Genomic DNA, 17,111 nt, shown 5'->3' with positions numbered 1-17,111 from the left:
CAATTGGAAGCATTAATAACAGAATAGACCAAGCTGAGGAAAGAATCTCAGAGCTCAAAATCTGCTCCTTAGAATCAATGCAGGCAGACAAAAATAAAGACAAAGAAATTTTTTAAATGAACAAAAACTCCAAGAAATATGAGATTATATAAAGAGACTAAACCTATGAATCATTGGCATTCTTGAAAGAGATACAGAGAGAACAAGCAACTTGGAAAACATATTTGAGGATATTGTCCATGAAAATTTCCCCAACATAATGAGAGAGGTTGACATGTTTAAATTCAGGAAATTCAGAGAACCCTTGTGAGATTCTATACCACACAAAGATCCCCAAGACATCTTAAAGGCAGCTAGAGAGAAGGGGCAAGTCACATACAAAGGGAACCCCATCAGGCTAACAGTGAACCTTTCAGCAGGAGCCTTACAAGTCAGAAGAGATTAAGGGCCTATATTCAGCACCCTTAAAGCAAAGAAATTCTAACCAAGAATGTCAGGTCCAGTCAAATTGAGTTTCATACGTGGAGGAGAAATAAAATCCTTTTAGACAAGCGAACACTAAGGGAATTTGTTACCACCAGACTTGCCTTACAAGAGATACTTAGGAAGTGTTAAACATGGAAACGAATGACCAGTACCTGCCACCACAAAAACACACTTACATACCATAGCCTACTGACACTATAAAGCACTATATAATCAAGTCTACACAGCAACCAGCTAACAACAGGATGACAGGATCAAATCATCGCATATCAATATTAACCTTGAATATAAGTGGACTAAATGTCACACTTTAAAAGACACAGTGACAAGTTGGATAAAGAAGCAAGACCTAACTGCATGTCGTCTTCAAGAGACCCATCTCACATTCAATGACACCTATAGTCTCAAAGTAAATGTATAAAAAAAAAATCTATCAAACAAACAGAAAACAAAACAGAGCAAGGGTTACTTTCTTATTTCAGACGAAACAGACTTCAAATCAACAATGATCAAAAAGGACAAAAAGGGGTATTACATAATGACAAACAAGAAGTCTTCTTAAACAAAAAGACTTAAGTATCCTAAATATATATGCCTCCAACACTGGAACACCCAGATGCATTTTAAAAAGTTCTAAGCCAGGCGTGGTGGCTCACACGTATAATCCCAGCACTTTGGGAGGCTGAGGCAGGTGGATCACCTGAGGTCAGTAGTTCGAGACCAGCCTGGCCAACATGGTGTGAAACCCCATCTCTACTAAAAATAGAAAAAAAATTAGCTGGGCATAGTGGTACACGCCTATAATCCCAGCTACTCAGGAGGCTGAGGCAGGAGAATTGCTTAAACCCAAGAGGCGGAGGTTGTGGTGAGCCGAGATCATGCCATTGCACTCCAGCCTGGTGACAAGAGCAAGACTCCATGTAAAAAAAAAAAAAAAATTCTTAGAGACCTATGAAGAGACTTAGATAACCACACAATAACAGTAGGAGACCTCAACACCCCACTGACAGTGTTAGATCGTTGAGGCAGAAAACTAACAAAGATATTTGAGACCTAAACTTGACACTTGACCAAATGAACCTAACCAACATCTATAGACTACTCCACTCAGCAACCACAGAATATTCATTCTTCTCAACTACACATAGAACATACTCCAAGATCAGCCACATGCTCAGCCATAAAGCAACTCTAAACAAATTTTTAAAAAATGAAATTATACCAACCACACTGTCAGACGACAGCACAATAAAAATAGAAATCAATACCAAGAAGATCTCTCAAAACCATACAATTACATGGAAGTTAAACAGCCTACTCCTGAATGACTTTTGGGTAAAGAATGAAATTAAGACAGAAATAAAAAAATAATCTTTGAAACTAATGAAAACAAAGACCCAACATATCAGAATCTCTGAGACACCACTAAAGTGTTAAGAGGAAAGCTTATCATGCTAAATGCATATATCAAGACATTAGACAGATCTCAAATTAATGACCTAACATCACACCTAGAGGAACTAGAAAAATAAGAGCAAACCAACCCCAAAGCTAGCAGAAGAAAAAATAACCCAAATAAGAGCTGAACTGAACAAAATTGAGTCATGAAAATTTACACAAAAATTCAAAGAACCCAAAAGTTGGTTTTTTGAAAGAATAATAAGACTCATAGACCACTAGCTAGATTAATAAAGAAAAAGAGAGAAGATCCAAATAAACACAATCAGAAATGACAAGATGACATCATCTCACCAATCCCACAGAAATACAAAAAACCCTCAGAAACTATTATGAACACCTCTTATGCACATAAACTAGAAAACCTAGAAGAAATGGAAAAATCTCTAGAAACATACAACCTCCCAAAACTGAACCAGGAAGAAACTGAAGTCCTGAATGTCTAGACCAATATCAAGTTCCAAAATTGAATTGGTAATTTAAAAAACTTCCCAACCAAAAAAAAAAAAAAAAAAAAAAAAAACCTGGAACAGATGTATTCACAGCCTTTATACATATACAGATGTATAAAGAAGAGCTAGTACCAATTCTACTGAAATTATTCCAAAAAATTGAGGAGGAGGGATTCTTCCCTAACTCATTCCATGAGGCCAGCATCATTCTGATATCAAAACCTGGCAGAGACAAAATGAAAAAAGAAAACTTCAGGCCAATATCCCTAATGAACATAGCCGCAAAAATCATCAACAAAATACTAGCAAATCAAATCCAGCAGCACATCAAAAGGCTAATCCACCACAACCCAGTAGGCTTTATTCCTGGGATGCAAGATTGGTTCAGCATATGCAAATGAATACATGTGATTCAGCACATAAACAGAACAAAAACAAAAACTACATGATCATTTCAACAGATGCAGAAAAGGTTTTTTATAAAACTAAACATCTCTTCATGACAAAAAGCCCTCAATGGACTAGGCAGTAAAGGAACATACCTCAAAATAATAAGAGCCATCTATGACAAACCAACAACCAACATCATACTGAAAGGGCAAAACCTGGAAGCATTCCTCCTGAAAACTGGAACAAAATAAGGATGCCCACTCTCACCACTCCTATTCAGCATTGTACTGGGAGTCCCAGGCAGAACAATCAGTCAAAAAAATAAATAAATAAATAAAAGGTATCCAAATAGGAAGAGAGTAAGTCAAACTCTCTCTTCACAGGCAATATGATTCTATACTTAGAAAACCCTGTAATCTCTGCCCAAAGGCTCTTAGAACTGATAAGCAACTTCACTAAAGTTTCAGGATACAAAATCAAGGTACAAAATCAATAGCATTTCTATACACCAATAACCTTCAAGCTGAGAGCCAAATCAAGAATGCAATCCCATTCACAATAGCCACAAAAAGAATAAAATACCTAGGAATACAGCTAACCAGGGAGGTGAAACATCTCTACAATGAGAATTCTGAAACACTGCTGAAAGAAATCAGAGATGACACAAACAAATGGAAAAACATCCTATGCTCACGGATAGGAAGAATCAATATTATTAAAACGGCTATAGCAATTTATAGATTCAATGCTATGCCTATCAAACTACCAATGCCATTTTTCACAGAATTCGAAAAACAACTATTCTAAACTTTATATGAAACCAAAAAAGCTTGAATAGCCAAGGAAATTCTAAGCAAAAAGAACAAAGCTGGCTTCAAACTATACTACAAGGCTACAGTAACCAAAACAACATGGTACTGGTACAAAAACAGACACATAGACCAATGGAACAGAACAGAGAACCCAAAATAATACCATACACCTACAACCATCTGAGCTTTAGTGAAGTCAACAATAACGAGCAATAGGGAAAGCACTCCCTTTTCAATAAATGGTGCTGGGATAACTGGTTAGTCATATGCAGAAGATTGAAATGGGACCACTTCATTTCAACATATACAAAAATCAACTCAAGATGAATAAAATACTTAAATGTAACAACTAAAACTATAAAAATTCTAGAAGAAAACCTACAACATACCATTCCAGATGTAGACCTTGGCTGAGATTTCATAATGAAGTCTCCAAAAGCAAATGCCACAAAAAAAAAAATAGACAAGTGAGACCTAATGAAGCTAGAGAGCTTCGACACAGGAAAAAGAAAACTAGTGACAGAGTAAACAGGCACTACAGAATGGGAGAAAATATTTGCAAATTATGCTTCTGACAAAGGTCAGATATTCAAAATCTATAAAGAACTTAAACAAATCAACAAGCAAAAAACAACCCCATTAAAAAATGGGCAAAGGACATGAACAGACACTTCTCAAAAGAAGACATACAGATGGCAAACAAGCATATGAAAAAATACTCAACATCACAAATCACTAGAGAAATGCAAATCAAAACCACAATGAGATACCATTGTGCACCAGTCAAAATAGCTATTATTAATAAGTCAGGCTGGACATAGTGGCTCATGCCTATAATCCTAGTACTTTGGGAGGCCAAGGCATGAGGATCGCTTGAGCCCAGGAGTTCAAGACCAGCCTGGACAACATGACAAATCTCTGTTCCTACAAAACATTTAAAAATTAGCCAGCATAATGGCATGCATCCATGGTCCCAGCTACTTAGGAGACCAAGGCAGGAGGATTACTTGAACCCAGGAGGTTAATGTTACAGTGAGCCATGTTTGCACCAGCACACTCCAGCCTGGGCAACAGTGAGACCCAGTCTCAAAAAACAAAAACAAAAACAAGAAAAGCAAATGCTTATACACTGCTGGTGGGGATATAAATTAGTTCAGCCACTTTGGAAAGCAGTTTGGAGATTGCTCAAAGAACTTAAAATAGATCTGCTGTTCCACCCAGCAATCCCATTACTGGGTATATACCCCAAAGAATATAAATCATTCTACCAAAAACACATGCATGCATATGTTCATCACAGCACTATTCTTAATAGGAAAAACATGGGATCAACCTAGATGCCTATCAACAGTGGATTGGATGAAGAAAATGTAGTATATATATACCATGGAATACTATGCTGCCATAGAAAAGAACAAAATCATGTCCTTTGCAGCAACATGGATGCAGCTGGATACCTCTATCCTAAGCAAATTAATGTAGGAACAGAAAACCAAATACCACATGTTCTCACTTACAGGTGGAAGCTAAACACTGAGTACGCGTGAACACATTATGGGAACGACAGACACCAGGGCCTTCTTGAGAGTGTAGGGTGGGAAGGGGGTGAAAGTCAAAAAACTACCTATCCATTAGTATGCTCACTATCAGGGTTTGTACACCAAACCCCAGAAACACACAATTTTCCCATGTAATGAATCTGTACATGTACCTCCTGAACCTAAAATAAAAGATGAAAAAGGGAACTTGTTAAAAAAATAATAGAATTTACTAGTTCTTGTAACTAACAAAATAAGCTTTAGGTTAGGCTTGATCCAGCAGCCCCAAACAATACTACCAAGAACTTCAATTTCTTTCTCTTTCTACTCTGTCTTTTCCGGTGTCTGTATATATTGTTTTGGGGCCCATCCAAAAGCTAAAAAGAGTTTATTCCCACCCCAAGACACGAGGCTAATAATGGGAGAATAGTAACTTCTCAAGGGGGAATCAGGATACTGCTGAGGGAATTGCTTCTGGAAAAGCAACCAACAAATGTCCGTGCACTGCCTTCATAAGGTAGTTGCTTCATTCAATGCCTTTTTCCTTGGAATCTCCTTTATTCGATAGTCATGCTACAGTTTGCTTCATTTCTTTCTTTTTTTTTTTTTTTTTTTTCGTTCTGCTTGTCTTATTTTTGCCTATCCTAGATAGTGTGTTTCAATGTATTTATCTATTTGTGTCATTTAGAAATGAAACCACATCCATTGATTCACCCTCATGAATGATATGTCTAAACTATCTCTGTTCACTCCTGCCCTGCATGAGGCAGCTAACATTTTCTCCTGGTAACTCCCTGGCTCATTGTTGACCTTTTTACCCTTGCCATGTGTGAGTGCTCATGCTCGTGATGCCCTGTCTTCTAATTCTCCACCCCTGTGTTCAGACAAGCCCCAATTACTGTCACAGCCATCACTGTCCTCTCTGTGTGTCCATGAACCTCTGCCCACTTACTGCCACTGAGACCATTATACTTCCTGAGGTTGCCCCTTTAGTTCCAACCCCTTTTACTGTCTAAGGGCCTTTTTTCTCTTATTTCCTCAAAGTTAATTTTCACCACTCCTGCCTGCACTCACGTTTTCTTCCCAAAAGGTTGATTTCGAGCCTCTAGTGCTGTGGCACAGGCTGTGTCCTGCCCATGGTCTCCCATTCCCCAGCTTTCACCTCTAGAAGCCAAAGGAGGCTTGCTGCAAATGCTGCAACGTACTCCCTGCAAGCTTCCTCTCTGGCCAGGAATGGACTGGGCTACGGACAGGAAAAGCCAAACATTTTAAAGAGGGATGCCCAGAAAGCAGCTTCATCCAGTAACACGGGAGCCCGTGGCTGGGTTAACGCAGGCTTTTCTTCACTTTCTGCTAAAGGTCCCAGGGGGATAGAGCTTACCACAGTCACTGACTTGTTAATTCATTCCTCTTTGGCTTTCCTCCTGTCCTATCTCACGTCCCCATGCCACTGCCAGTATCTCCTGGAATCACCTCCCAAACAAAGCTATGTAGGCCTTGAATCTTTGTCTCAAGGTCTCCTTTTGGGGAAACCCAAACCAAGACAGCCCCCAAAGATAAGAACAACACTATTTTATGCTTTGCCGTGAAAAACTTGAGTTAAAGTATTCAGTGAATAATGAATATGTCTCTTTAATTTCTAAGTACAGTAGCCCTACTGATAATTACAGCTTATTTGATATAAGCTCAACTGAACGCAATAGCACATGTTGACCACCTTCTCTGTGCAATGTGCTGAGTTAGGTGCCAATGGTGCAGACGAGAGGATTAACAAGCATCAGGTCCAGCCACAAAGGGCTTAGAAGGAGAAGGAGTTAAGACATTTACATAAATCCCTCTGATTCCAGAGAGTGTTATTAGTGTGGAAAGTGATAGAAGCACCTTTTCTTTTGAAAATCTGTTGTTTTTTTAATATAATACCTTAGGAGACTTTAATTCTAATCACTTCCTCCAGATATCGGCGCTATTTTATAAATGTTCTTATTTATCTTTAACCCAATGGAATTCCTAATATTGCTTTACACAGGTCATGTCTGTTTAGCTGCATATATTCTCTTCCCTCTCTTCCCTCCTGCATCTCAAGGTAAGAGCTCATGGATTCCATCCATCTGGACCACATTCCTTTGGCCTAAAGTCCATATTTCAGAACTTCCTTTAGTTAGAGGTCTACTGCTAGCAAAGTGTCTCAGTTTTCTCAAAAGGTAATTTATTTGGTAAATTATTCTAGGTTGATAGTTATTTTCACCTAGTATAGTGAGGCTATCATTCCACTCTCGGTTTTTGTTGTTTCCGTTGGGAAGTCAGTGTTCAGCCTAATTATTCTTTTGAAGACAAGAGGGTAATTTATTTCCCTCTGGGATAGTTTTTGAGATAGTCTCTGTTCCTGGTATTGCTCAGTTTCACTGTGGTGGGTCTAAGTTCAGGGATCCCTTTTATCTATCTATCTTGTTTGGGATTCACTGGACTTAATCTGTGGATTGGCATCTGTCATGAGTTCTGGGAAATGACTGGTCGCTGTTTCTTCAAACATTACCTCTGTGCCATTTTCTTTCTCTTCTCTTTACAAAACTCTATTTAGACAGATATGTTGGACCTTCTCATTCCTTTCTTCACATCACTTTATCACTCTTTCTTCTTTTCCATATCTTAATTTCTCTGTGCTTCACTGTGGGAAAGTGTTTAGACCTATACTTGAGTTTATTAACTCTCAGCAGCTGTGTCTAATTGCTTTCCATTGAGTTTTTAATATTAATCATACTGTTTTTAATTTTTAAAATTGTATTTGTTTATTTTTCAAATCTGCTCAGTCATTATCTATAACCTCTTATTCTTCAATTGTATTTTCCTCGTTTTATTTCTTTAAACATATTAACTATTCTTATATTCTCTATCTGGTAATTTCAACAACAAAAGTCTTTGGGAGGCTGATTCGTCTCTCTTTTTCTGTTGGCTTTCACTCTTGATTACACAAGATGTTTTCTTGTGTTTTTTTATTATGTGTATATATTTTTTGGAACTGTTTAAGTGTAGGTTATTTGAGATCCAAGTTGAAGGTGGATTTTCATAGGGAGGATAGAGGCGGTTTGCTTCTGCCAAGCACTTGGGAAGATAACCAGCCTGGAACCATTTTAAATCCACCTGAGATGAATTATTGCCTCAATTAGAATGAATTCGGCTGCAAATCTGCATGGGGGCAGCTTGCACTTATGAGTTCCCATGGAGGCACACTATCCCCAGCACCATGGTTCAACAATATATTTGCTTGCATTTTGGGAGATGAGAGAAAGGTGGTTTAATTTCCAGTTCACTCTTACATTGACAATGTAACCTTTTAGAGCAAAGTTACTCAACCTCATTATGACTGACATTTTGAACCAGATAATTCGTTGTAGGAAGTTGTCCCATGCAGTATAGGGTGTTTAGCAGCATCTTTGATCTCTACCCACTAGATGCCAGCAGCACCTTTCCAGTCATGACAATCAAAAATGTCTCTGGGCATTGCCAAATGTCCCCTGGAGGCAAAATCACCCCAGTGAAGAAACAACTACTGCTTTCAAGTACCAGCAGGGGTTCCCCTTTTACACTCCATACTTGGGTAGATCTTGAGCCTCTCTCCTGTTCCCATGGAATTATGAAAATCAAAGTTCAAGGTTACCCTGTTCAGCAAAGTAGGTTGGGAAAACCAACCTCCTTCAGTGCATCATTTCTTGTTGGCCTCTGAACGTTCTATACTCATTTCCCAGCTCACTGACACTTTGAAAAGGGATATGTGTGTGCATGTGTGCACACACGTGCAGGTATGTGTTTCGGGGTTACTTGTCTGCCACGTTACCGGGAACAGGAGCGCTTTTAACTTTTTTTAATATCATTATGTCCTTTCACCAAGTCTCCATTATCCTCACTTCTGTAAAATTTTTACTTTTAACAGGCAAATAATTACTATCAACGGTTGCCTGAAAAAAAAAAGCAAAAAAAGAATGGTGAAATAGGAGCAAAATGACAAAATTACAGATAATTTCTTTTAATCAACATTTCTGCACCTCCTCCCATTATCAAGCTTTATAGGAATAGCTTTAAAATTACCAAGATTGAGTTTCAGTTTCTTCCCCTTTACTTTTCCGTTCTTTATCACTCACATCAGTGGAGTTCTGGAGGCGGCTCACACCTGCTCACGAGGGCTGACTGTGCACATGTCTCCCCAACTCCACAGTCAATGAAGCCATCTTGGAGGTTGGAATAGGCCATGTTGGGAATATTTACATCCTGGAAGTCAGCAAACACTACAAATCAGATTTCTTGTTTCTCAGAGAGCTGGTTGGCCAACATGTATCAGCACAGCACAGTCACAAATGGGCAAAACACAGATTATAATAAGAAAGACAGAACTTGCTCATTTTGTTTCTTGATAATTGACTCAAATGTGTATGTCCACCTAGGTTTTTTCTTCTGTTATGGGCTAAATTATGTTCCCTCCCACCCCACCACCACCACCACCAAATTCCTATGTTGAAGCCCTAACCGCAGTACCTCAGAATATGGCTGCACTTGGAGATCGGGTCTTTAAAGGGGGAATTAGGTTAAAATGAGGTCGTTAGGGTGGGCCCTAATGCAATATGACTGCTGTCCTTATAAGAAGGGAAAATTAGGGCACAGGCACACACAGTAGCAGAGTCATGTGCAGATACTGAGAGAAGACGGCCATCTACAAGCCAAGGAGAGAGGTCTCAGAAAGAATCAACCCTGCAAACACCTTGATCTTAGACGTCTAGCCTTCAAAATGGTAGGAAATAAATTTCTGTTGTTTAAGTCCCCCAGTCTGTGGTACTTTGTTATGGCAGCCCTCAGAAACAAATGCACCTTTTTAACTTGATTTTTTTTGTATTACTAGTACACTGCCACCCTCAGCATGCAGATCTAGGCCCAAGAGTACCTGTGATTGGGACATAGCACCAAGGAGGCCAAAATCATGGAAATCATGGACTTATTCACAGGAAAGACAGAGAGAAAAATTATCTCCACAACTGCAGAATGCCTTTAACCTCAACTTGCAACTAGGCAAAGACGTTTGCTTAATCTATCCTGGTTGCCTAAGGCCAGCCCAAGAGAAATCCTGACCCCCCATCAGTACTTCCTAAAAAAATGCCCTTAACATTCAGGCCCTGCTGGTGGTGATGTCATCTTCTTGAAGTCAGCATGTTCCATTTTTCATAACCATTATCATAACACTTCCTGGCTGGAGTCTAAAATGCCAATTCTCTCTCTCATTGCTCTTGCTACGTCATTCCTAAAACCAGCTCGATGTGCCATTGAAGACAAGATTCCAGTCTATCCTAATGACAGAGAAGAGAATTTCTCAAAACCTTTATTTTCTGTGAGAGACTGTGAACCCTTCCTATTGATGCTTATTTATAATGTATTTGAATAAATCCTCTCATTACTCAACTGGACAGGAAAACTAAACTTTGACTCAGTGGATGCATGGAGAATAAACGAGGGCAGGAAAGCGGGATGTAAGTGGAATTTCCTTACACCAAGCGCTCCTGGTTCAATGGGTTTTATTTCTACTTGGCACTCTTTTTTTTTTTTTTTTGAGACCGAGATTTGTCACCCTCTTGTCACCTAGGCTGGAGTGCAATGGCATGATCTCCGCTCACTGCAACCTCCACCTTCCGGGTTCAAGTGATTCTCCTGCCTCAGCCTCCTGAGTAGCTGGGATTACAGGCACGTGCCACCATGCCCAGCCAACTTTTGCATTTTTAGTAGAGATGCGGTTTTGCCATGTTGGTCAGGCTGGTCTTGAACTCCTAACCTCAGGTGATCCACCCATCTCAACCTCCCAAAGTGCTGGGATTACAGGTGTGAGCCACCACGCCCGGCCCTACTTGGCACTCTTTTGCTGCTGTGTCTTTTCGTTCTTTTATTTTTTCTTTCCTTTATTCTTGCTTTTCTAATCAATAACTCATGGAGCACAAAGGGGAGCTCACACTGGCTCCTTGATTTGCTGTATACATCATTTGAAGTGTTACATTTTAGAACCTAATTTTTAAAAATCATTTACACTTCAGGGTAGAAAAATAGCAACATTACTAGAAGATTCAATTAAATTATCCCAGGTTAATGTGTTCACTGTCAGCAATGAATAACCACAAGTGTATAGCCAATGAATAGACTATAAAGCTCTATTTCTTTTGCAGATCTATAGTCTATTCTGTGGGCATATTAAAATATATTTTCTAATAAAAAAAAAGAGACACCCTTTTGTTTACTCTTTTTCACAGCAAGTTACTACCTATCATTCCCAGGACAATGGTTTCCTTAAAACTACAATAGCTTTTATCTCTTCAAGCCCCAGAGGACACTGGGAAAATCTCTCACTTGGGTTAACTTTACTGAATATATTTAACCAGTAAATTATTTGCCTTCCCAACTGGAAGAACCAATATACATTTATGTTCTAGGAATGGTTTGTTTTACTAACTTTATGAGTGAAGACCTCAATAGTAGCAAAGCCGAGGGACATTTAATTAAGTTATATTTGCTTTTTCATGATCTTTAGCTCTAGCTTATAAATCAAGAATCAATGAGTACTTAATTTCCTCTTATAGCATTAAAAGTAATTGCTTCATAAATTCACTTTAGTAATCCAAATATTTGCACACAGTACAGCACAAAGAGAAGTTGTTTCACTGATGAGATCCTAACTTTTATTTTATTAGTAGAAAATGGAGCTTGCTCATTTTATAGCTTATGATTTTCCTGGCTGCCTCAAATTCCTTTTTGAAGCAGACAGGATATAAATTTAAAATAAATACAATTATGACTTTGCCTGAGAAAAAAAGTCAGTCTACTTATTTAAAATATAAAAAGAAATCATATATTTCTATGTAGTAGAGTATAACCACAATGAGTACATTTTTCCCAAACAGTTGTGTATGTTCAAAAGGCAACAAAAACATTTCCAAGCCTGATTTAACCTTTACTTTACCTGCATATTTTAATTGAGGGTGGGGTGCACAGAAAAAGTCTTCATAAAATTGTTATCTGTCTTGCTGAGCAGTTGACTATTGCTAAACCTGCTCTGCCCCCAGAGGCTGAAAGCATTCTGTATTCTCTTAACTGTTCCGTTAACAGTATTTCCCAAAATTTAGGTACTACATGAAGACCTACAGAACTCATCTGCAATGTCTGAGTCATTCAAGGCTCCATGAACCAAAGACCATTTGCCTGGTGGTACAGATGAGAACTAAAATGAGAAAAGATCTGAGCCCAAGGTCATCTGGCAAACCAAGGTTATCTGGCAGCTGGCAGCTGAGGGCGCTGGGAAGGAACTCACGTCTTCAAAGGGCACACCCAGAGCCATGGCTGCCCTCAGCTACTACAATTTATGGATTGTTTCATTGTACACATATTTTTAGTACCCACTGTGTGTCAGATACACACAGTAGGTACTGTGGAAACAGAGTAAGCAAGAACGCCATGGCTCCTAGTGGTAGGGAGCTCTACAGTTTAGTGACAAAATGAATGAACCTAGAAAACATTATCCTGAGTGAAATAAGCTAGTCACCAAAGACCACATATTGTATGATTCCATTATATGAAGCGTCCAGAACTGGCAAATCTATAGAGACAGGAAGCAGATTAGTGGTTGCCTAGGGCTGGGGAGGAGGGCCGGATGGGGGAACAGCGGGGATGGGAGGGGAGGAGGAGGATAGATAAAGGATACAGAATTTCTTTCTGGGGTAAGGAAAATGTAAAATTGATTGCGGTGGTCCATGTACAACTCTGCGATTATACTAAAATCATTAAGTCACTGAACACTTCAAATGGGTGAATTGTATGGTGTGTGAACTGTGTCTCAGTAAAGCTGTTTTTTAATAAAAATAGACACAGCACCTTGAGAAGCAGGCCTCCCGACGGGGAGCTCACTCGCTTGGTCTCCAGCTGTCTGTCCCCCGCTTACAGGCCTCCTCTGCACACATTCCCCAAAGGCTGGGCCTGCCCTGGCACTGCAGACAGCCCAGGGGGCATCATGAAGCCACAAAATTGTCCCCCACCTCCAACGTGCCCGCCCTCAGCATCCGTGCTCTAACCTTGAGGATCGTGTGGGGCGTCCCTGGGCGCGCATGCTCCGGTTACACAGGATGCCCTCCGCCATGTCTTTGCATTGTCAGGAGCTTCTTTGCAATCAGCAGCAGCACCGGCCCTCAGAAGGGCGCCCCCACCCGGACAACGGCTCTTCAGTTCCCTGGGATCCTGCTACCTTCTGACCCCTGTCCCAGGGCTCTTGGCTGAACCCAACTTCCAGAAGCTCCTGGAGGTCTCCTGTAAGGCACATCCGGGGCCACAGCATACCCTCGGCTGATCCATAGTTTAAATGACCTCATTCCAGAAAATTGTCATTAGAAACATCGGCACTACACTTTGTCTTGTCATTATGAGATTCAGGTTCACCCTTGACACTTCCCATCTTGGTGCGTTCTGCCGGCAACCCTGGCTTCTGCGGCTCCACCTGGTGACATATATATATATATATCTTTGCAACCTCCACTCAGGGCCACGGCCTCCACACACTGATCAATATTCCCTTCTATGTTCTCATACAGTCGACGCACACTGATTTTGTGATATGGAGCCTGGGGCTCCAACTGGCCTACGGGCTTCCCAAATCCAGGGGCGCCCGCTTCATCTTCCCAGGGCCCCACACCCAAAAGGGCGCCATCCCACTGGGATTATTCAACTTGAATTGAGTTCAGTCATTTAACAAGCAGAGACTTGGATGGGGAGCATGTAGGCAGAGGCAGCAGAGTGCTGCTTCCCAAAGCCTGAAAAGAAAAACAAGCGTGTTTCTTTAGTGATATCAAATGAGACAAAGGAAGGAAGGAACCGCCTGAGGTCACAGACAACCAACCGTCAGAGTGGAAGATTTCCATTGAAGCGCGATGGAATAATCAAGATTTATTTTTTAAATATTGTTATTAAATAAACATTACAGAAACTTTTGCATATCCAACTTATTTATAGCTTAAGGCATAAAAAACCCACATTAGTATGTTGAATTATAAGAATTCACTGCAGCCTGCTAACTGACAGCACATCAAATTATTTGCAAATATTTTCTGGAACAGTAACCTTGAAGGATGCCAGCCCCATTCACTGTAACCTTATCACAAGACAGGAGCCGAGCGCAGAGATGAGTTCCAAAGCAAAGGAAGCTTTCCTTCCCTGCAACCTCTGTGTCGGGTGTTTGAACAAGGAGTTTATCCCCCTTCTCTCAGCCAAAAGCCTTGCTTGTTTCTCTTGGGCATTTACGTTTCTCTCTGCTACACTTTAAAAAGATGGTATGCAGAAGCCTCTCTTGAGGGGAGAGCATAGTTCTGTGAAAATTATGTAATCATTTTAACAAAGGGTCTCTAATTGATATGAAAAGGCAAAGGCAAAATAAAAATGAACTTCAGGGTGAACAGTACAAAGTCTTCGTTTCCCCCACAACCCCATGGTGCAGCTTCTGTGTTGCGTGGGAAGGCAGCGCACTCAGGACCTTGTATATTTTTGGCCTTGTGGAAACCATGGTGGCAGATTCCTTGAGGGAGTGATTTTTCTTTAATATCCAATATCGTTGCCTTTCAACTGTGTTCATTTTTTTCTAATATTCAACATTATCTTCAATACTTCAAATAAATTCCTTTCCATCAAGAAAATATATTTCTTTTGATGAAAAGTTATTATGACCCATTTAAACAATTGTGAAGTGGCTGGGTGGTTTAAAAACTATATCTAGATCATTTCGCAAGGTTGGCACAACATCTGACTTCTAAAATCAGCATTTGCCAAATATGTTAGCCATACTACAGTTGCTAACGAGAAGACACTAATCACTTGGCATAAATGTGGCCTTGTTAAAATTAAGCAAAATTGATTGCCTTCAACATAACCTTTTGTTTTTGTCTCCAAAAATCTGCTTTGCACATTTGGTATAGGTAAGAACACATTGCTTACCCTGACACTAACATCTTTCATGTCTTAAACAGCTTCTGTGCTTTTCTTTGTTCTCTCACCATTAAAAATGAGCCCATATTTTGCCATTCCTCTGTGAATCCAACAGTTGTTTATTAAGCACCTACTATGTGCTCAGTGCTATACTATTAAATGTAACTCTGTACTCCATGGTGCCCAAGGACTACCATTGTGTAAATTAAGCACTACTAGGAAGACTAGACTAGTGTAGTCTAGCTAGTGAATCCAGCACACTGCCGATAGACAGTAACACTTCCAAGTGACTTTACAACTTAAAATCAAAATGAATTGTTTCACTTAGCTTATCAGTTTCCTTATATTTCTCAACAACATATTTTTAAAAAGCAAATCTACACAACTACCATGCACATGACTCCGTGATAAGCACAAAAGGAGCAGAAGACATAGATCCCTCCTCCAAAGGGGTATATAAGTGAACTCAGTAGACGAAGCACCCAGTCTATAACAAGACAAATAACATCAAATTCTTAGAGCCTCAAGAAATGTATCAAGAAAAGAGTGGAGGAACTACCATTTGTTGACCATCTACTGTGGCCAGGATGTTTCGCATATGATGAGTCTCCATCCAGGCCTGCGTATCCCAGGGGTACCCTATAGCACACAACCAATGGGCAAGTGAAAAAAACACATGCCACAGAAACTGTCTGAAACCATTCACCACGTGGAAGAGAATTTTGATCGTATGTGTCTTTGTAAACTTGAAAGATTAACGTATATATTTTCTTTTCAATTGAAACCTGTTAATTAAATGTACATGCATGTACCTGGGCCCGCTCCTGATCTACTGCTTCAGAATCTCTCCTGTTTGCCAATAAGAAACATTAGCATATATTGATTATGCTAGTCATATTAACTGATTTAATCCTTAACCACTGAAGAAACTAAGGCTCAGAGATGTCAAGGCATTTGCTCAGCGCAGCAAAGCTAGCAAGTGGCAAAGAGGAATTGGAGGTAGGGTCTTTCTGGGTCTATTGAGATGATCAGGTGGGTTTTGTCCTTTATTCCATTTGTATGGTATATGACATTGATTCCCATGTTAACCCAACCTTGCATCCTTAGGATAAATCCCACTTGGTCATGGCATACAGTCCTTTTCATATGTTGCTGGATCTGGTTTACTAGTATTTTGTTGAGGGTTTTTGTCTCTATATTCATAAGGAATGTTGGTCCATAGTTTTTTCTTGTAGTATCTTTATCTGGTTACAGATGTCTGAGTAACGCTGGCCTCTTAAATGAACTGGAAAGTGGTCCCTCCTCTTCTATGCTTGGAAGACTAAGTGAAGGACTGCTGTTCATTCTTCTTTAAGGTTTGGTAGAATTTAGCAGTGAAGTCATTTGGTCCTGGGCATTTCTTTGTGGGAAGTTTGTTGATTACTAATTTAATCTCTTTACTCCTATTTAGATTTCCTATTTCTCCTTAAGTCAGTGTAGGTACTTTTGGTACTTTTGATCTTTATAGGAATTTGTTCATCTCATCTAGGTTTTCTAATTTGTTGGTATGCAGTTGTTCCTGGTATTATTTTGTAATCTTTTTTACTTGATACTACTGTTCCCTCTTTCATTTCAGAAATTTGATTTTAGTAATGATTTTAGTAATATGAATCTTCTCTTTTTTTCCTGCTCAGTCTAAAGGTTTGTCAATTTTTTTAGCTTGTTGGTTTTTGTTTATTTTCTCTGTTGTTTTTCTATTCTCTATTTTATTTTCATCCCCTACTAGCTTTGAATTTAGTTGCTTTACTTTTTCTAGTTTCTTAAAAGTTTAGTTTTTCAACTCAGATCTTGCTTTTTAAAATATGGCTGTTTAGAACTATAAATTTCCCTCCAATCACTATTTTTGCTACATCTCATGAATTTTAGTATGCTGTGTTTTCATTTTCATTGATTCAAAGGCTGTTCTAATTTCCCTTGTGATTTCTGCTTTGACTCATTGGTTATTTAGG

The sequence above is a fragment of the Macaca fascicularis genome, chromosome 9 (genome assembly GCF_037993035.2).
Source record: "Macaca fascicularis isolate 582-1 chromosome 9, T2T-MFA8v1.1".
In the NCBI taxonomy this organism is placed as follows: Eukaryota; Metazoa; Chordata; class Mammalia; order Primates; family Cercopithecidae; genus Macaca; species Macaca fascicularis.
This window is presented reverse-complemented; position numbering follows the sequence as displayed.